This window comes from Triticum aestivum, chromosome 7A, assembly GCF_018294505.1.
Source record: "Triticum aestivum cultivar Chinese Spring chromosome 7A, IWGSC CS RefSeq v2.1, whole genome shotgun sequence".
Classification (NCBI taxonomy): domain Eukaryota; kingdom Viridiplantae; phylum Streptophyta; class Magnoliopsida; order Poales; family Poaceae; genus Triticum; species Triticum aestivum.
This window is the reverse complement of record NC_057812.1, coordinates 307,270,666-307,292,574: the sequence shown is the minus strand read 5'-3', so window position 1 is coordinate 307,292,574 and position 21,909 is coordinate 307,270,666.

Sequence of the window (21,909 nt, the reverse complement as noted above, 5' to 3'; positions counted from 1 at the left end):
TTCTAGACAAATCTATCAACAGAAATCATATTAAATTGATGGAAGAATTTATTCCCAAATTACTTTTTGTTAGAAGCTAAACATTTATATCAAGCGCAGTATATGATGAACTAACCTTGTTATGACTAGTTGTGTTGTACTAGTATGCTAATGTATCCCATGACAGACGGACGTCGCCCAGCCATGGTATTTTGGTTTGGAAACCAAAGCAAGCAGAATACTCCTATATGTATAGGAAGTTGAGAACTAGTACTAGACAGAGCATGGAAAACTGACACAATGTGTTGGTGCATTCATGGTTAGTCTATCTGACAGTAGAAGAGTTTGAAAACATGATTTTACATGCAATGGATGCACAGGCGCGCACATACAAAGAGATAGAGAGAGAGATTGCTAGCTAGAGCCGGTTTGAGTCATCCAAAATTGAACAATTTCAGACATGGCATCCACAATCTATATGCATCCAGAACTCATCAGCCTGTATGCTCTAGTCTGGTACCATATCCCCATAAAAACCATGTGGACCAAAGGTGCAAGCATGAAACTAGGATCTATGTGAAATTTCTATCTATGCACCATATTGCTGGATAATTCATGGAGCAAGAAGAAATACAAAGACAACATCTGATGATGCGCTAACAAATCAGCTGCTTCATCCATCCAGATCATGGGCGGCGTGATAGAAGAAGAGACTACTTGGACGTCCTCGACGGCGGCGGGGAGCTCGGGCGAGTCCTTGACGGCCTTGATGTGGTCGACGCCGTTCTAGACGATGTCAAGCCTATCGACGATGCGCTCGAGCGGGTGGACCAAGCACTCCCACGCCGGCTCCACGCCCTTCTTGAGCTCCTCCAGCTCGCCCTCCTGTGAGCAACCACAACCACATACGGTCAGATCCAGACGGGCAATGAGCGGGCGAACAAACGGGGATCAGGGGAAGGTGGATAAGGGCATACGAGGCGGGCGAGGAGCGTGCGGATCCCGGGACGGACGTGCGCGGGCTCGACGCGGTCGAAGGGCGGGAAGTCGAAGTTGGCGAGCAGCGGGTTGCTGCTGCTGTCGGTGTCCGCCATGGCGTCGGAGGCGGCGGTGCAGTAGGCAGAGCAGGCGGGGGTGGCGGAAGGGAGGGTAGCCGGGGCAGGGGGAGGAGGGGGCGGCGACGGTGGAGGAACCTGCCAGCAAGGTGAGAGAGCCGGCGTGTCGATCTGGATCGGGGAGGAGGCGGCGACGCATTGGATCTAGATCAGGGAGGAGACGGCGACGCGTTGGATAGGGGAGGAGGCGTTCCGCGTCCTGTGGGAGGGAAGCAGATGGGAGAGGTGAGGCCATCGGCGGCGAGCTGTGGGAGGGACGAGGCGGTGGGTGGGTGGCGGCGTGCGGAGGCAAGGAGGCACGGGTGGGGCGTGAGGGACACTAGGGTTTGGAGTTTGGATGAGGGGGCTGAGAGGGAAGAGGCCACGAGGGATGAGAGTGTGAGGGGGACGAGGGCTGCCGTCGGATCCGGGAGTATCCGACGGTGTCTGACCCATGATCCGCGTGAGATGCATGTGAACCAATCAGAACGCAGTAAACATTTTGAAGATGTCATGACCATTAAAATTGGTCGTAATTGATTAAAAATAAGTTCTTTTCACAAGAAAAGTATTTTCTATTTTTCGAGTAACAATAATTGTTCTTTTTTGTGAAAACCTACCAAATATTTGTTGCAAAATGGCACCACATCATTTTTAGAAATCATTATACCACATTTTATGCACAATTGACCAAATGGTGGGGTGTGAAAAGTTTTTATCCTCCTCTCGTGAAAAAGATAAATTTCTGACGATTCAGTAGGAAACGGTTCAAATGTGAACTGTAGCTGCCTCATAGTTTGTTATTTATTTTTCGCAAAATTCATTTTTAAGTACAAAAGTATCTATTTAATCAGAGAAACACCAAAAGTTTTCCAAGATTCAACCACTAGCTAGGAACGGTCATGCCCGCCGTTTTGACCGCATTTTGAAACGGACATGAAAAATTCAAAACAATTCAAAAAATTGGAAAACCTTTGCATTGTGTCATTATATGTGGCCAAGTTACCGCTAAAAATAATAAACTTGTAATACGATAACTTCTTTAAAAAAGTGTTCTCAGAAATGAGCTATCATGCGTGACGATTCATGGCTTTCAAGCCAAATGATCAGTCATGGCATAGTTTGTGTAAATGATCTCATATTGTGCACAAGGGTGCATATTGAAATTCCAAACAATGTTGCCTAAGAGAGTTTTCATTTTCTTTGAACAGAAAATTCATTTTCCATTTTCTGAGTGCCTGAAATGAGTTTTTTGTGTGAAGAACCTACCAAATAATTGTTGCAAAATTGGACCAAATCAATTTTCTAAAATACTAGGACATATTGAATGCACAACTGACAAAATGGTTGGGTGTAAAAAAGGTTTGATCCACCTCTCGTGAAAAAGACAAATTCCTGCAGATTTAGTTGGAAGCGGGTCAAATTTGAACTCTAGCTGACTTGTAGTTTGCTCTTTATTTTTTCCAAAAATCATTTCTAGGTACATAAGTACCTATTTAATCAGAGAAACACCAAAAAAATTCCAAGATTCAACCACTAGCTAGGAACGGTCATGCCCACCGTTTTGACCGCATTTTGAAACAGGCATAAAAAATTCAAAAAAATCAAAAAATTGGGAAACCTTTGCATTGTCTCATCATATGTGACCAAGTTTTCAGGAAAAATAACAAACTTGTAATACGGCAATTATTTAAAAAAAGCGTTCTCAGAAATGAGCTATCATGGGTGAAGATTCATGGCTTTCCAGCCAAATGATCAATCTTATGGCCACATTCATGGCATAGTTTGTTCAAATGATCTCATAGTTTGCACAAGGGTGCATATTGGAATGGCAACCAATGTTGCCTAAGGAAGTTTTCATTTTCTTTGGACGAAAAAACAATTTTCCATTTTTCGAGTGCCTGAAAGGAGGTTTTTTGTGAAGGACCTCCAAAATAATTGTTACAAAATTGGACCAAATCAATTTTCTAAAATACTAGGACATATTTAATGCACAATTGACAAAATGGTTGGTTGTAAAAAGGTTTGATCCACCTCTCGTGAAAAAGACAAATTCCCGCCGATTCAGTTGGAAGCGGGTCAAATTTGAACTACAACTGCCTCATAGTTTGCTATTTATTTTTTCCAAAAATCATTTCTAGGTACATAAGTACCTATTTAATCAGAGAAACACCAAAAAAATTCCAAGATTCAACCACTAGCTAGGAACGGTCATTCCCGCCGTTTTGACCGCATTTTGAAACGGGCATAAAAAATCAAAAAAATCAAAAAATTGGGAAACCTTCGCATTGTGTCATAATATGTGACCAAGTTTTCAGGAAAAATAACAAACTTGTAATAAGGCAATTATTTAAAAAAAGTGTTCTCAGAAATGAGCTATCATGGGTGAAGATTCATGGCTTTCAAGCCAAATGATCAATCTTATGGCCACATTCATGGCATAGTTTGTTTAAATGATCTCATATTGTGCACAAGGGTGCATATTGGAATGGCAAACAATGTTGCCTAAGGGAGTTTTCATTTTCTTTGGATGAAAAAACCATTTTCCATTTTTCGAGTGCCTAAAAGGAGGTTTTTTGTGAAGGACCTCCCAAATAATTGTTGCAAAATTGGACCAAATCAATTTTCTAAAATACTAGGACATATTTAATGCACAATTGACAAAATTGTTGGGTGTAAAAAGGTTTGATCCACCTCTCGTGAAAAAGACAAATTCCCGCCGATTTAGGAGAAAGCGGGTCAAAATTGAACTGCAGCTGCCTCATAGTTTGCTATTTATTTTTTCCAAAATCATTTCTAGGTACATAAGTACCTATTTAATCAGAGAAACGCCAAAAAAATTCCAAGATTCAACCACTCGCTAGGAACGGTCATTCCCGCCGTTTTGACCGCATTTTGAAACGGGCATAAAAAATTCAAAAAAAATCAAAAAATTGGGAAACATTCGCATTGTGTCAGCATATGTGACCAAGTTTTCAAGAAAAATAACAAACTTGTAATACATCAATTATTTAAAAAAGTGTTCTCAGAAATGAGCTATCATGGGTGAAGATTCATGGCTTTCAAGCCAAATGATCAATCTTATGGCCACATTCATGGCATAGTTTGTTCAAATGATCTCATATTCTGCACAAGGGTGCATCTTGGAATTCCAAACAATGTTGCCTAAGGGAGTTTTCATTTTCTTTGCACAAAAAAATCATTTTCCATTTTCCGATTGCCTGAAATTAGTTTTTTGTGTGAAGGACCTACCATATATTTGTTGCAAAATTGGACCAAATAAAGTTTATAAAATACTAGGACATATTTAATGCACAATTGGCAAAATGGTTGGGTTTCAAAAGTTTTGATCTACCTCTGGTGAAAAAGAAAAATTCCCGCCGATTCAGCAGGAAGCGGGTCAAATTTGAACTGCAGCTGCCTCATAGTTTGCTATTTATTTTTTCTAATAATAATTTCTAGTTAAATAAGTACCTATTTAATCAGAAATACATGGTTTGGTGGCGATACGTTGAGGTTTGGATGGTGGCCGAGGGCCCCAACTCTAGAGCGCGTAAACTCGCATGCCCGCCGCGAGGTCACCGCGTGGCCGTGGCGTTGCCATGTGTTCTGGGCGGCCTAGGCATGTCTAGCGGGTTGGGCACTCCCCAGGTAGGTGCTAGGAAGAAAATTACAACATAAGATTCTCACGAGGAGACCGATCGATGCTCAAACATGAATAAGCAGCCAAGTGTTTGATTAGCGGTATGGGAAATGCACATGGCTAATGGGCGTGAGTTTTGGCTGAGGATGATCAGGTACTAAGAAGACCGTCTTCACAAATTTTCAGCTCAAAAGGAGGAGCCTAGGTGGTACTTGCTTTGCAAAGTACCACATTGGACATAAATATGAATGTTGAAGCTGGGCTCAAAATAATGAATGGATTGAGATGGCATTTGGTGGAGGATGGTTATTTAAGCATTGGAAAGCAATGTAGAAAATGGATACTATTTGGACATGCCAAACTGGTACTTCCTTCACAAACTATTTTTCTGAATAGAATAGGAAAATGAATATTTTTGAATTATTTTTGAACTAGGCAAGGAAGGTTTTTTACATATTTGACGAAGATATGACCCAAATAATTTATGAGATTTTTTGGGAATTTTGGGAATGACAGAAATACAGGTTGCTTCACAACCTAGGGCAAAAACTGCCACATGGACATGACACATAGGCAAAACTGATGAGGTGGCGCCTAGTCATAGCAACCCACCACAATTTACAAGGTTATGACCATGTATATTGGTCATGATCAGCTAGAAATAAGGCAGCAGACCAGTGCTATCTGCTTTATGACCATTTCGTGTAAGGAAATTATGACCTTTCTGACCAAAATGGTCGTTATTGTTTAGGGTTTGGAGCCCCCTGAACAGCTTTTGACCAATTGGTCTGAAATGGTCATAGATCTATGACCAATTCTTCCAGGGTCACTGACAGAAGGTCACTAGTTGACATATTTCTTGTAGTGCAACCCAACAAGTACCTTCGGAGACACTTGTAGAGCACCTTTATAATCACCCAGTTACGTTGTGACGTTTGGTAGCACACAAAGTGTTCCTCCGGTAAACGGGAGTTGCATAATCTCATAGTCGTAGGAACATGTATAAGTCATGAAGAAAGCAATAGCAACATACTAAACGATCGGGTGCTAAGCTAACGGAATGGGTCAGGTCAATCACATCATTCTACTAATGATGTGATCCCGTTAATCAAATGACAACTCATGTCTATGGTTAGGAAATATAACCATCTTTGATCAACTAGCTAGTCAAGTAGAGGCATACTAGTGACACTCATACTAGTGACACTCTGTTTGTCTATGTATTCAGACATGTATTATGTTTCCGGTTAATACAATTCTAGCATGAATAATAATCATTTATCATGATATAAGGAAATAAATAATAACTTTATTATTGCCTCTAGGCCGTATTTCCTTCAGTCTCCCACTTGCACTAGAGTCAATAATCTAGTTCACATCGCCATGTGATTTAACACCAATAGTTCACATCACCATGTGATTAACACCCATAGTTCACATCGACATGTGACCAACACCCAAAGGGTTTACTAGAGTCAATAATCTAGTTCACATCGCTATGTGATTAACACCCAAAGAGTACTAAGGTGTGATCATGTTTTGCTTGTGAGAGAAGTTTAGTCAACGGGCCTGCCACCTTCAGATCCGTAAGTATTTTGCAAATTTCTATGTCAACAATGCTCTGCACGGAGCTACTCTAGCTAATTGCTCCCACTTTCAATATGTATCCAGATTGAGATTTAGAGTCATCTGGATCAGTGTCAAAATTTGCATCGACGTAACCCTTTACGACTAACCTTTTTGTCACCACCATAATTGAGAAACATATCCTTATTCCACTAAGGATAATTTTGACCGCTATCCAGTGATCTACTCCTAGATCACTATTATACCCCTTGCCAAAAACAGTGTAGGGTATACAATAGATCTGGTACACAGCATGGTATATTTTATAGAACCTATGGCCAAGGCATAGGGAATGACTTTCATTCTCTTTCTATCTTCTGCCATGGTCGGGCTTTGAGTCTTACTCAGTTTCACACCTTGTAACACAGGTAAGAACTCAGTTCCATTTTGAACTACTTCAAAATCTTGTCAAGGTATGTACTCATTGAAAAACTTATCAAGCATCTTGATCTATCTCTATAGATGTTGATGCTCAATATGTAAGAAGCTTCACCGAGGTCTTTCTTTGAAAAACTCCTTTCAAACACTCCTTTATGCTTCGCAGAATAATTCTACATTATCTCCGATCAACAATATGTCATTCACATATACTTATCAAAAATGATGTAGTGCTCCCACTCACTTTCTTGTAACTACAGGCTTCACCGCAAGTCTGTATAAAACTATATGCTTTGATCAACTTATCAAAGCGTATATTCCAACTCCGAGATGCTTGCACCAGTCCATAGATGGATCGCTAGAGCTTGCATATTTTGTTAGCACCTTTAGGATTGACAAAACTTTCTTGTTGCATCATAAACAACTCTTCTTTAATAAATCCATTAAGGAATGTAGTTTTGTTTATCCATTTGCCAGATTTCATAAAATGTGGCAATTGCTAACATGATTCGGACAGACTTAAGCATAGATACGAGTGAGAAACTCTCATCGTAGTCAACACCTTGAACTTGTCGAAAACCTTTTTCTACAATTCTTAGCTTTGTAGATAGTAACACTACTATCAGCGTCTATCTTCCTCTTGAAGATCCATTTAATCTCAATGGCTCGCCAATCATTGGGCATGTCAATCAAAGTCCATACTTTGTGCTCATACATGGATCTCATCTCAGATTTCATGGCCTTAAGCCATTTCGCGGAATTTGGGCTCATCATCGCTTGCTCATAGTTCGTAGGCTCATCATGGTCAAGTAACATGACCTCCAGAACAGGATTAACGTACCACTCTGGTGCGGATCTTACTCTGTTTTACCTATGAGGTTTCGGTAGTAACCTGATCTGAAGTTACATGATCATCATCATTAGCTTCCTTACTAATTGGTGTAGTAGTCACAGGAACAGATTTCTGTGATGAACTACTTTCCAATAAGGGAGTAGGTACAGTTACCTCATCAAGTTCTACTTTCCACCCACTCACTTCTTTCGAGAGAAACTCCTTCTCTAGAAAGGATCCATTCTTAGCAATGAATATCTTGCCTTCGTATCTGTGATAGAAGGTGTACCCAACATTTTCTTTTGGCTATCCTATGAAGACGCACTTCTCTGATTTGGGTTTGAGCTTATCAGGTTGAAACTTTTTCACATAAGCATTGCAACCTCAAACTTTAAGAAACGACAGCTTAGGTTTCTTGCCAAACCATAGTTCATACGGTGTCGTCTCAACGGATTTAGATGGTGCCCTTTTAACGTGAATGTAGCTGTCTCTAATGCATAACCCCAGAACGATAGTGGTAAATTGGTAAGAGACATCATAGATCGCACCATATCTAATAAAGTATGGTTACGACGTTCGGACACACCATTACATTGTGGTGTTCCAGGTGGCGTGAGTAGTTAAACTATTTCACATTATTTTAACTGAAGGCCAAACTCGTAACTCAAATATTTTACTTCTGCGATCATATCATAGAAACTTTTATTTTTGTTACGATGATTCTCCACTTCACTCTGAAATTCTTTGAACTTTTCAAATGTTTCAGACTTGTGTTTCATCAAGTAGATATACTCATATCTGCTCAAATCATCTGTGAAGATCAGAAAATAATGATACCTGTCACGAGCCTCAATATTCATCGGACCACATACATCAGTATGTATGATTTCCAACAAATCTGTTGCTCGCTCCATTGTTCCGGAGAACGGAGTCTTAGTTATCTTGCCCATGAGGCATGGTTCGCAAGCATCAACTGATTCATAATCAAGTGATTCCAAAAGCCCATCAGCATGGATTTTCTTCATGCGCTTTACACCAATATAACCTAAATGGCAGTGCCACAAATAAGTTGCACTATCATTATTAACTTTGCATCTTTTGGCTTCAATATTATGAAAATGTGTATCACCACGATCGAGATCCAACAAACCATTTTCATTGGGTGTATGACCATAGAAGGTTTTATTCATGTAAACAGAACAACAATTATTCTCTAACTTACATGAATAACCGTATTGCAATAAACATGATCCAATCATATACATGCTCAACGCAAACACTAAATAACATTTATTTTAGGTTTAACACTAATCCCGAAAGTATAGGGAGTGTGCGATGATGATGACATCAATCCTGGAACCATTTCCAATACACATTGTCACTTCACCCTTAACTAGTCTCTGTTCATTCTGCAACTCCCATTTTGAGTTACTATTCTTAGCAACTGAACTAGTATCAAATACTGAGGGGTTGCTATAAACATTAGTAAATACACATCAATAACATGTATATCAAATATACCTATGTTCACTTTGCCATCCTTCTTATCCGCCAATTACTTGGGGTAGTTCCACTTCCAATGACCAGTCCCTTTGCAGTAGAAGCACTCAGTTTCAGGCTTAGGTCCAAACTTGGGTTTTTTCACTTGAGTAGCAACTTGTTTGCCGTTCTTCTTGAAGTTCCCCTTTCTTCCCTTTGTCCCTTTACTTGAAACTAGTGGTTTTGTTTACCATCAACACTTGATGATTACTTGATTTCTACCTTCGTCGATTTCAGCATCACGAAGAGCTTGGGAATCGTTTACGTTATCCCTTGCATATTATAGTTCATCACGAAGTTCTACTAAGTTGGTGATGGTGACTAGAGAATTCTGTCAATCACTATTTTATCTGGAACATTAACTCCCACTTGATTCAAGCGATTGTAGTACCCAGACAATCTGAGCACATGCTCACTGCTTGAGCTATTCTCCTCCATCTTTTAGCTATAGAACTTGTTGGAGACTTCATATCTCTCAACTCGGGTATTTACTTAAAATATTAACTTCAACTCCTGGAACATCTCATATGGTCCATGACATTCAAAATGTTTTTGAAGTCCCGATTCTAAGTCGTTTAAGCATGGTGCACTAAACTATCAAGTAGTCACCATATTGAGTTAGCCAAACATTCATAATATCTGCATCTGCTCCTGCAATAGGTTTGTCACCTAGCGGTGCATCAAGGACATAATTCTTCTGGGCAGAAATGAGGATAAACCTCAGATCACAGATCCAATCCGCATCCTTGCTACTAACATCTTTCAACTTAGTTTTCTCTAGGAACATATCAAAAATAAAAACAGGGGAGCTAAAAGCGAGCTTTTGATCTACAACATAGATATGCTAATACTACCAGGACTCAGTTCATGATAAATTTAAGTTCAATTAATCATATTACTCAAGAACTCCCACTTAGATAGACATCCCTCTAATCCTCTAAGTGATCACGTGATCCATATCAACTAAACCATGTCCGATCATCACGTGAGATGGAGTAGTTTCAATGGTGAACATCACTATGTTGATCATATCTACTCTATGATTCACGCTCAACCTTTCGGTCTCAGTGTTCCTAGGCCATATCTGTTATATGCTAGGCTCGTCAAGTTTAACCTGAGTATTCCGCGTGTGCAACTGTTTTGCACCCGTTGTATTTGAACGTAGAGCCTATCACACCCGATCATCATGTGGTGTCTCAGCACGAAGAACTTTCGCAATGGTGCATACTTAGGGAGAACACTTGTACCGTGATAATTCATGAGAGATCATCTTATAAAGCTACCATCGAACTAAGCAACATAAGATGTATAAAAGATAAACATCACATGCAATCAAAATATGTGACATGATATGGCCATCATCATCTTGTGCCTTTGATCTCCATCTCCAAAGCATCATCATGATTTCCATCATCACCGGCATGACACCATGATCTCCATCATCTTGATCTATATCAATGTGTCATCATATGGTCATCTCGCCAACTATTCCTCTTGCAACTATTGCTATCGCATAGCGATAAAGTAAAGCAATTATTTGGCGCTTGCATCTTATGCAATAAAGAGACAACCATAAGGCTTCTGCTAGTTGCCGATAACTTCAACAAAACATGATCATCTCATAGAACAACTTATATCTCATCACGTCTTGACCATATCACATCACAACATGCCCTGCAAAAACAAGTTAGACGTCCTCTACCTTGTTGTTGCAAGTTTTACGTGGCTGCTACGGGCTGAGCAAGAACCGTTCTTACCTACGCATCAAAACCACAACGATAGTTTGTCAAGTTAGTGATGTTTTAACCTTCTCAAGGACCGGGCGTAGCCACACTCGGTTCAACTAAAGTTGGAGAAACTAACACCCACTAGTCACCTGTGTGCATAGCACGGCGGTAAAACCAGTCTCGCGTAAGCGTACACGTAATGTCGGTCTGGGCCGCTTCATCCAACAATACCGCCGAACCAAAGTGTGACATGCTGGTAAGCAGTATGACTTATATCGCCCACAACTCACTTGTGTTCTACTCGTGCATATTACATCAACGCATAAAACCTGGCTCTGATACCACTTTTGGGGAACGTAGTAATTTCAAAAAAAATTCCTACACACACGCAAGATCATGGTGATGCATAGCAACGAGAGGGGAGAGTGTTGTCCACATACCCTCGTAGACCGAAAGCGGAAGCGTTAGCACAACGCGGTTGATGTAGTCGTACGTCTTCACGATCCGACCGATCAAGTACCGAACGCACGACACCTCTGAGTTCAGCACACGTTCAGCCTGATGACGTCCCTCGAACTCCGATCCAGCCGAGTGTTGAGGGAGAGTTTCGTCAGCACGACGGCATGGTGACGATGATGATGTTCTACCGACGCAGGGCTTTGCCTAAGCACCGCTATAGTATTATCGAGGTGGACTATGGTGGAGGGGAGCACCGCACACGGCTAAAAGATCAAACAATCAATTATTGTGTCTCTATGGTGCCCCTGCCCCCGTATATAAAGGAGCAAGGGGGGGTGCGGCCGGGCAAGAGAGAGGGCGCGCCAGGAGGAGTCCTACTCCCACCGGGAGTAGGACTCCCCCCTTTTCCTAGTTGGATTAGGACTTGGGAGGGGGAAAGAGGAGGGATAGAGGAAGGAAGGGGGGGCGCCGCCCCCTCTCCTTGTCCTATTTGGACTAGGGGGAGGGGCGCGCGGCCCAGCCCTGGCCGCCTCTCCTCTTCTCCGTAAAGGCGCACTAAGGCCCATTAACCTCTCGGGGGGTTCCGGTAACCTCCCGGTACTCCGATAAAATCCCGATTTCACCCGGAACACTTCCGATATCCAAACATAGGCTTCCAATATATCAATCTTCATGTATCGACCATTTCGAGACTCCTCGTCATGTCCGTGATCACATCTGGGACTCCGAACAACCTTCGGTACATCAAAACATATAAAATCATAATATAACTATCATCAAAACGTTAAGCGTGCGGACCCTACGGGTTCGAGAACTATGTAGACATGACCGAGACACGTCTCCGGTCAATAACCAATAACGGAACCTGGATGCTCATATTGGCTCCCACATATTCTACGAAGATCTTTATCGGTCAGACTGCATAACTACATACGTTGTTCCCTTTGTCATCGGTATGTTACTTGCCGGAGATTCGATCATTGGTATCTCAATACCTAGTTCAAACTCGTTACCGGCAAGTCTCTTTACTCGTTCCGTAATACATCATCCTGCAACTAACTCATTAGTTGCAATGCTTGCAAGGCTTAAGTGATGTGGATTACCGAGAGGGCCCAGAGATACCTCTTCGACAATCGGAGTGACAAATCCTAATCTCGAAATACGCCAACCCAACAAGTGCCTTCGGAGACACCTGTGGAGCACCTTGATAATCACCCAGTTACGTTGTGACGTTTGGTAGCACACAAAGTGTTCCTCCGGTAAATGGGAGTTGCATAATCTCATAGTCATAGGAACATGTATAAGTCATGAAGAAAGCGATAGCAACATACTAAACGACCAGGTGCTAAGCTAACGGAATGGGTCAGTTCAATCACATCATTCTCCTAATGATGTTATCCCGTTCATCAAATGACAACTGATGTCTATGGTTAGGAAACATAACCATCTTTGATCAACGAGCTAGTCAAGTAGAGGCATACTAGTGACACTCTGGTTGTCTATGTATTCACACATGTATTATGTTTCTGGTTAATACAATTCTAGCATGAATAATAAACATTTATCATGATATAAGGAAATAAATAATAACTTTATTATTGCCTCTAGGGAATATTTCCTTCAGACTTGTACTCCCAGAAGAAAAAAAATCTACTGATCTACCTTATCTTAATGGGAAACAAAGCAGGAGAGTAGCAATTCTCAATCAGTGTGATTAATTCATATTAACTGAGACATTATCTTAACAATGCCTTGTTTCAACATGTATAAAGAACGACAAAGTAGAAAAGTATCATTCCTAAAACAATGCAACTGATTCATTTTAACAGAGACATTATCTTAACAATACCTTGGTTAAACATGTAGAAAGAACTACAAAGCAGGATAGTACCATTTGTAAAACACTGTAACTGATATATTATAATAGAGACATTATATGAACAATACATTTCTTAAACATGTACTCTGACTGATCCCTAACAGAAATGGTACTCCCGCCGATCCCTAGCAAGTGTTAAAGTTTTAAACTAAGATTCAGTAGTTAATTCTGAGGAAAGTAGGTACTGTCCTTTCGAGACCAAGATTTGAAACAATGCCCGAGGTGGATCTAAAAGAGATCTCAACACATATATGGAAATCCGGTCTCATTTTGTGCAGTTCCACCAGAATTAAGCGAAGCAAAATGTCGCAATAGCAACAAGTTGAATAGATATCCCTGTCTTAACAAAGGCAAAAAAAGGAATCAATTACTGGTCAATAAAGGAGGATGAAACATGCGTCCACAAAAATGGTAATCTTGCCAATCCCTAACAAGTGTAGCAGTTTTGAAATAAGATTCAGTAGTTAATTCTGAGAGTGGCATTGCTTAATTTTACCAGCGCCATTAGATTAACAAAAATCATAAACAGTTCCTTGGGAGAGTGAGCACAACAACAACATGTGCTTCCATCTACTTATAAAGGGGGTGATGCAGAGTTTGTTGTAACAAAGCAACAAGCATAACGTCTAGGTTGGTCCCATTTTTGTTCACTACTTAATGGGAAAAGACAGCAATACAATAGCTTCAATTCAACATTTATTTAAAACAGTACCAATACAAGTAGCACAACATCTCAAAACACACTGCACGATCATGTGGATGAAGGCAAGTACCAACCTGTCATGATGCACACAAGATCACGTACGAATCTGCCAACACCTGTAGGAAATCCAATCTTGTTTTGTGCAGTTACTCTGAAATCAAGTAAAGTCGCCAGTGAGACATTTAAGTTTTCTATAGCAACAAGTTGAATAGATATCCCTGATTTAACAGAGGCAAAAAAGGAAACAATTACTGCCAATAAAGGAGGATGAAACATGCGGCCACACAAAGAAGCATCTACCTTAACTTGATGGAAAACAAAGAATATGACAGTAGCATTTCTAAAACGGTTGCATCGATTCATATTAACAGAGAAATTCTCTTAAAATAGTTTAGTAGTTAATTCTGAGAGTGGCATTGCTTTAAATACAATCGCTTCAATTCAACATTTATTTAAAACAGTACCAATACAAGTAGCACAACATCTCAAAACACACTGCACAATCATGTGGATGGGACATGGGACATGCCAGCACCATGTGCGTCCACACGTATAAATGGGTGATACAGAGTTTGTAGCCAAGCAACATATCTGCGTTGGTCCCATATTTTTTATCTTTGGAACTTTTTCCGATGTGAGGGCAGCAAATCTAATCCTCCACAAACTACCCGACACCCCAGTTTATTTCCCTTTTCAACAAAGAGTTGGGTTCCTTACAGATGTGTGTACTGGGTTACCCCCTTTTTCCCTTTTCGACCAACAAAGCGGCTGGATAGCTAGTCTATACTACTTTCCCTCCCTCCTTTCCTCATTGAAACACGTCCTAGATTCATGCTCCACCCCACCGCACCCTTCTTTCCTCTTTGAACCAAGACCTAGATTCGACTACGGAATCGAAAAAGATCAGCATGCAGCTAGACCAATGACGGTTTCAAAGAAACTTATACCTTAGGGTCGTCGGGATGTGGCAAGGCGTGCGGCGGTAGGTTGGATCTTCCCACACTACGTACAACGGCGAGGAAGAAGGGGTCGGTGGCCCTCCCGCACAGGCGTTGGGTGAAAGAGAAAAGTGCAGCCGGCAGTGGATTGCAACCAAGGTGAACTGACGAAGGATATCATCTTTGTGGGTAACAAGCAAAGAGCACTCATGGAAGACAACTTGTTTTTCATTGAAAATCGATCAGCTTCACCAGCCGACGCAACCATGAGGCGGAACCATGAGTATCGATAGGTCATCATGGTGATGCATCATCCATTTGGCATCAAGTTTGGGTGAGGCACCTATGAAGTTCGACAAATCCTCATTGTGGTCTGTTTCTTCTCAATAGTCAAGCTTGAGGAAGGAAGAACTACGTGGCAGAGGACAGTGAGGCGGAACAACAATGGCCATCCAATTTTGTGCAGTTCCACTAAAATTGAGGAAGACATGCCAGGGTATGGAGATACGCATCGTTGTTTCCAAAAATATAAAAAAGGGATATAGTGTTGTTACTTTGTTTTACAAGATTAACAACTGCATCTCAATTGTCAATAAGAATTATGAAAAGTACACCAACAAACAAAAGCATCATGATTATCTTGATGGGAACTAAACCAGGATACCCGAGAAAAAAACATTTATTCATTTAACCAGTGATAGTATTAGATTAGCAGCAGCAATAGGAGCATATGGACAATGACCGCACAACCACAATGTACTTTTTGTCGAAACAAAATATATACCTCCATCGAGGCATAAATCAGGACAACTTTTTGAGTGGCATTTCCTCTATAATAGTAGGTGATGTTGGACCAGCCGACGAACCCTAGCTACTATACATGGGGAGCTGGGGAGTTGTCGCATAGAAGAAAACCCGCATGCAACGACCTGGGGAGCTGGACTAGTACAAGAATTTATACCTCAGGTGGGCGAGATGTCGCTTAGGTGGGCGGGCGGGATCTGCCCACACGACGTCAGCGAACAAGGGCGCGGAGGACCTTCGTCCGCGCCAGCGCCGGCTCTGAGACGACGGTGCGCATCGGCTTCCTCCATCGCCGACAACGTCAATGCTGCACCTCCTCACCTCCTGCAGCAGACGGGATTCGACCGGATCTGTGACCACCGGTGAGGAGAGAGATAGTGTGGACACTGTCATCTTGTTTTGATATGAAGAGGGTGAGAGAGCGAGACGCAAGAAATTCTATCAAACAAGAGGCTATAATGGAGTAAAACAATCTCTCCATAGCAGTGGTTTTAAATAGAATACACATGTTCCCAGAAAAAAGAAATGAAAACTGGTGGACAATTTTTTAACGTACCAAGAAAGAAAACTCGATCAAAAACACGCCCCCGCTTCCAAGTCGCGAGAGCCGTCGTGCACACACACATAGACATAGACATGCATATCCGTGTTTACGTAAAATTCCATTTCCATCTCCATCTCCAATCATATTTGCCCAACTGGCACATTATTTATGTTGTTAATTATATACACGGCAATATTAACGTACATCATCTCTTGTTAGCGGGTGTCAGGACCGCTGCCACGGCCGCTCCTGACCAACCCGAACCCTCTTCATCACCCACGCGTGCTTCCTGCCCGAAACGGCCAGTGCCACATTCATGCCCAACCAGAGTGGACACGACCTCTCACTGGCGCGGGCATTGAAGCGGTGCGCCGGCTGAGAGAGCATCGCCCGCATCGCTTCCTGGTGCACACGACTGCTCCGCGTTCAAAGGTCGCAATAGCCGGCCACAACATGCATGTAAAAAGTTCTTCAGAGTCCGTGCTACAGCTAGCTTTCCTCCCCAACTCGTCAATCTCTTCCAGTAGTACTAGTACTCCATGGCACGATCCATCGACAAGCAGGCGGGAAAGTTATCGTATACTCGGTTTGCAGTGAGTGGCATGCCGAGCGACCGTGTGGGGTCGAGCCCTAGAGGAGGGTGAGACACGAACGCGAAATACGTGATTTAAACATTGGTTTTGCTCGATGGCACAATCCAACAAAACGAAACGTTGGTTTCTCTCCGTTTCCATTTTTTATCCAGAAAAACGGAAACTTTCCACTCCATTATCATTCCTTTCCGACCAACAAAGTGACATGGAGATGGAGCGACATGTGGAGCTACGACAGTGGAGCAAGCCGGCTCCAAAAGGAAGCTGGACTACTTGGGACGTCGGGCTGTAGCTAGAAGGGCGGTTGGGATGCGACATCGGCCCATACCGCGGTGACCCCTGATTGGGACGCACCGACTGTGGATTTTCTCCCTCGCCGATGTCGACCGTGTCTATGCACAACATTGTTCCCTTCACCCAGCTGCGGGATCAGGCCGGATATGTGACTAGCGGTGTGGCCACCGCCGTTCTATGCTTGTGAAGAGAGCAACCCAAGCAAGCATGCTTGTAGCTTAGGCTCCTGCTAGTGTATATATAGTGGTTTTATTTTTCTCTCCATATCAACCATTTTATATTGCGTACGTGTCATTGAAGAGTGAAATGATGGTTGCTTCTTCCGACTAACTTACTGTGTGATTTGACTGCTCCTTTAGTGGCCCCTACACGTACTCCCCCTACGTGTATGCAACAGTCACACGTACACATGGACGCAAAAACACGCGCGACGCCCTAATGCATGCATGTCTGAGCACACGACAGAACACACACGGTCACGCTCAAGTGCTCAACCTACACGTGCATGCACACACATACTCAGCCAGGCTGAGCTAGTGACCATATAAACACCGGAAAATGTATATATTGAGCGCAATGAGCGTATTATGAAGTCCACTGACCGTATTTTTACAAATATACAGTGACAGACAGTGTATTTATCTCGTTTGAAATTAATCCATACTAACCGGAGAGGAGGCAGTATGGACTAGCATTACTTTGTTGTGTCCCGTCAACTTGCCGAACAAGGAGAAACTTGCAGGACGGGAGAAGCTTGCGCGCGGTGGCTCGCAAGACAAGGAGAAACTTTTGACTAATGCAAGTTGTCCTTCGCTCAGGCGGTGGATGTGCAACAGTTAATTTGGTGTCAGATTGCCAGAAGCATACACTATACTAGTAGTACTATTATTGTTGCACTTCCCGAAGAGGCAAACAGCCAAGCGCAAAGTTTACTAGTACTAGTACTACTACTATAGTCTATTGAGGTAGTACTAGGAACCGAATGGAGGAGTGTCTGCACTCTTATTATATTTTTAAAATGTGATAAAGCAATCTTCAATACATTTGGTTCTCTTCGAGAGTTCTCGCATGTAATAATGGAAGTTGATTGCATGGAACACTCGCCACAATTCTCGCTTAATTCTGGCTCATATCCTATTACAAATAGGAGCGCTCGGTAATATTTCCTCTTTTTTTGTTATTCAGCATGTAAACAGGTCAGCAAACCTTGTGGCGCATCTTTGTGCGAACTGTGCTTGCTGCACTTTGAATGTGGCCGAGAGCTGGCTTGATGAAACACCTCGCTTCCTACTTCTTTTTTGTGGGGTACCTTGCTGCACATGAGGGAGTATGGACTAGCGCTACTTGTTGGTGTGTCCCGTCAACTCACAGAAAGAGGAGAAGCTTGCATGACAAGGTGAAGCTCGCTTACGCCTTTTGACCAACGCAACGTACCCTCGCCCAGGCGATGGACATGCATCAGTTCATTCGGTGTCAGATTGACAGAGGCATACACTGTAGTACCAAACATGCGGAGTACCATCATTGTTTGACTTCACGAAGAGGCAAAGAGCCAAGCACAAGGTTTAGTAGTACGAGTAGTACTACTACTAGAACCGCATGGTGGAGTCTCTGTACCCTTATTTTTTTAATCTCTGATAAAGTACACATTTATTCAGGAGAAGGGCGGAAAACGGCAGCCCAAAATGTAATGATGATATCGATCAACCATGCTCGAATATATCTTGGCCTTCGTGCGAGCCCGTCTGTGTGTTCTCGCTCCTCGTCTCTCTCAAGGAACGGCAGGTTGGCCATTTTGCCGTCAATTGAGATCGATTTGCTCACACTCTGGTCCCACATGTCAGTGATATGCCAAGAGGAGGTGCATTGACCGACTGGCCAAACATGTACTTGGTTTTGCACCTTCATACTACTCCTCCCTCCGTCATAGTTTACAGGGCGCGCTTCATTATGATGCATTTTTCTCAATGCATTTCCACCACCAGAGAGACTTTGGACGTGTTTGGTTTAATGCTCAATTATTTAGGGCATCATAACCGCAATTTTCTCTCGATGTAGTACTACAGAGTGGAGTACGTGCATGCATGTGTGTGTGTACCCGGGGTGGAAGCACTGCATGCATGTGTGTACGCATTATTTCCTCTAGTAATAGACGCTGTGCTATAACTACCAATGCTATTTTTCAGCCCGGTCGCTAGTCGTCTTGGTCCCAGAGATTTTCTCTTTTTCTGAAGCGCGCTCTATAAACAGTGATGGATGGAGTAGTATGAGAGGATTCAAAGAACAGCGTATTGATGGTTGCTTCTTCCGAGCAACTTACAGTGGGAAAGGTGGGGCTTATGATTTGACTGCTCATTACCCACTATTAATGTGGCGCAATGACCGGTCTGAGTCTACCATGCGGCTGTGCACTACCCCCTCGGTTCTTAAATATACTCTGGAGTATTTGTCTTTTTAGAGATTTCAACGAGTGACTACTCAAATATTTGTCTTTTTAGAGATTCAAATGGACTACTACATACGGAAGTATATAGACATATTTTAGAGTGTAGATTTACTCATTTTCCTCCATATGTAGTCACTTGTTGAAATCTCTAGAAAGACAAATATTTAGGACCGGAGGAAGTACACATACGAAGAAAAATGAGTGAATCTACACTCTAAAATATGCCCATTTGAAATTTGTAAAAAGAAAAATATTTAGGAACGAAGGAGTATAATTTTTTGCATGGCACATGGACCCGGATGCCGAAGAGGTTTCTGGCAATGCTATCAAGCCTCCTGCATTTGTTTTCATAATTGACGTGCTATACAAATAATTTTCCAGCGACATGAAATTGTACAATGGTGTGAGCTTTTAGCTTTTGTTTCGTGTGTATTGCCATCGATCCTCTTTCGGAAACAATAAAAAACTAACTTCCTTGCTAATCAGAGCTAATATTTACATAAGAACTAAAGACAAAGTTGTGAGAAGGTGTTAAATTAAAATTGATCCATGCTTTCATTGGCAGCAACGTCCCCCTAGCTCTGTCTAAATCAACAAGGCATGTTGGGGAAAAAGTAGCTGTCTGGAGCATGCAACATTATGATCATTTTGTGCAGTTCCACTAAAATAGAGCTGAGCGTCCCTGTTCCAAAGATATTTAGTGTGATTACAATAATAGAGGACTACTGATGAAACAATAAACACACAAATAGAAGCCGGTCACCTTTGCAGTCTCTCTTAAGACTAACTAGTTGGAGAAGATTAGGCTTGGAGTTGGATGAGGAGGATAGAGCAAAACCAATCTCCCTTTGTGTAGTCGCAATGAAATGTCGAGACGTTGCCCGTGTGACATTTTGGCAGAACTGCACAAAACACTCTTAAGAAAAAAGTGATTTGTGTAGTTCACCAAAAGGTCGCAATAGCAACAAGGTGAAATGGATAGCCCTCTTTGAAAAAAAGATGTAGAAAGGAAACAATTACTGCCCAATAATAGTTGATGACACATGCGACGACAAAAAAGATGCATATTCCTTGTCCCAAGGGAAGATAACAACATGGTTGTGTTTGTCTAAAATGGTGTGAGGACGAGATTGCAATATGGAAAGTACGGCGGACGAGCTACGTTTTGGGCAAAGAACTATGGAAGATCCACATGCAGCGACATGGGAAGAGAGGCAGTGGAGCAAGGCTGGAGGGGATACCTGGAGGTCGTCGGGATGTAACTAGGTGAGCGGCGGCGGGCGGAATCTGCCCATACTGCGGCAGCAAGCAGGTGGCGTAGGCCCTACCACGCCGGGGCTTGGTCAGAGAGAACGGCGCGTACTGCAGATCAGGACGTGCTGCTTCGGCGCCGTCGAACGGAGAAACGATGCACGTCCTCCCTTTCCGCCGACAGACGGGATGCAGCCGGATCAGTGACCAACGGTGAGAGAGAGAGAGAGAGAGGCCACCGCAGCCTTGTGTGCGATACTCTGAAGAGAGACAAACCAGGCAGACATGCTCCATTATGAGATACTCTGAAGAGAGACAAACCACGCGTGGTACACGACCTCGGTAGGTAAACAACTGCTAAACGCGTTCAAATTAGCATGTGGGCTGTCATTTCGTACAGAAACGAGCTCCATCATGTACCCGCGCGGGTGTGGCTGGGCACGAAGCGTGAGTACATGCACGGAGCACCTATTCTCTTCTTGTATACGTACACCACCTACATGGGGTTGTGTGAGAGAGATACAAACATAGAGAAATATAGGTGTGGGTTCTTGAGACTTTTTTTGGGGGGGTGGGGTCAATCAAAAAGTGTAACATATGCAATGTTTGTGAAATAGAGTCCTGGATATATCATATATATAGAGGGGGCGATCCACGAGAAGAGAGTGGAGGTATCATCGGCTTGAGGTGTCCATAGAACCGAAGAGAGGGATGATGTGTGTGTGTGTGTGCGCGCGCGCGCAATCGATAAAGAGTGCCATCAAATTTGTGTGTGCCCACGTCAAAGATATAGAGTGGCTGGCCTACTGGAACATGAGAGGGGACAGGTGCAGTTTGTCTCTGTGGCATCGATACCTACCTACAACACTCAACTATCGGTGTGTGGTGGGGGGGGGAGGGAGGCCTAATTAACTATAGAGGTACAATGGTTGGTATATGTGTGGAGGAGGAGAGAGGCCTACCTCATGTATTAAGGGAGATTGATCGACATCCATGCATATGTGTAGGAGAGGAATAAGGTTGGGAGAGAGACAGAGCTACAGTGTTGGAGGGGTGGTAGTGGAGTTGCTTCTAACAAATGGTGGGATAGGCTTGCTAGGCAACCGGAGGGCACGCCTGCAATATCAATAAGAGAGGGGATGGCTGCCTGTCTGTGAGAGACGGGTCAGGAGGCATGCAC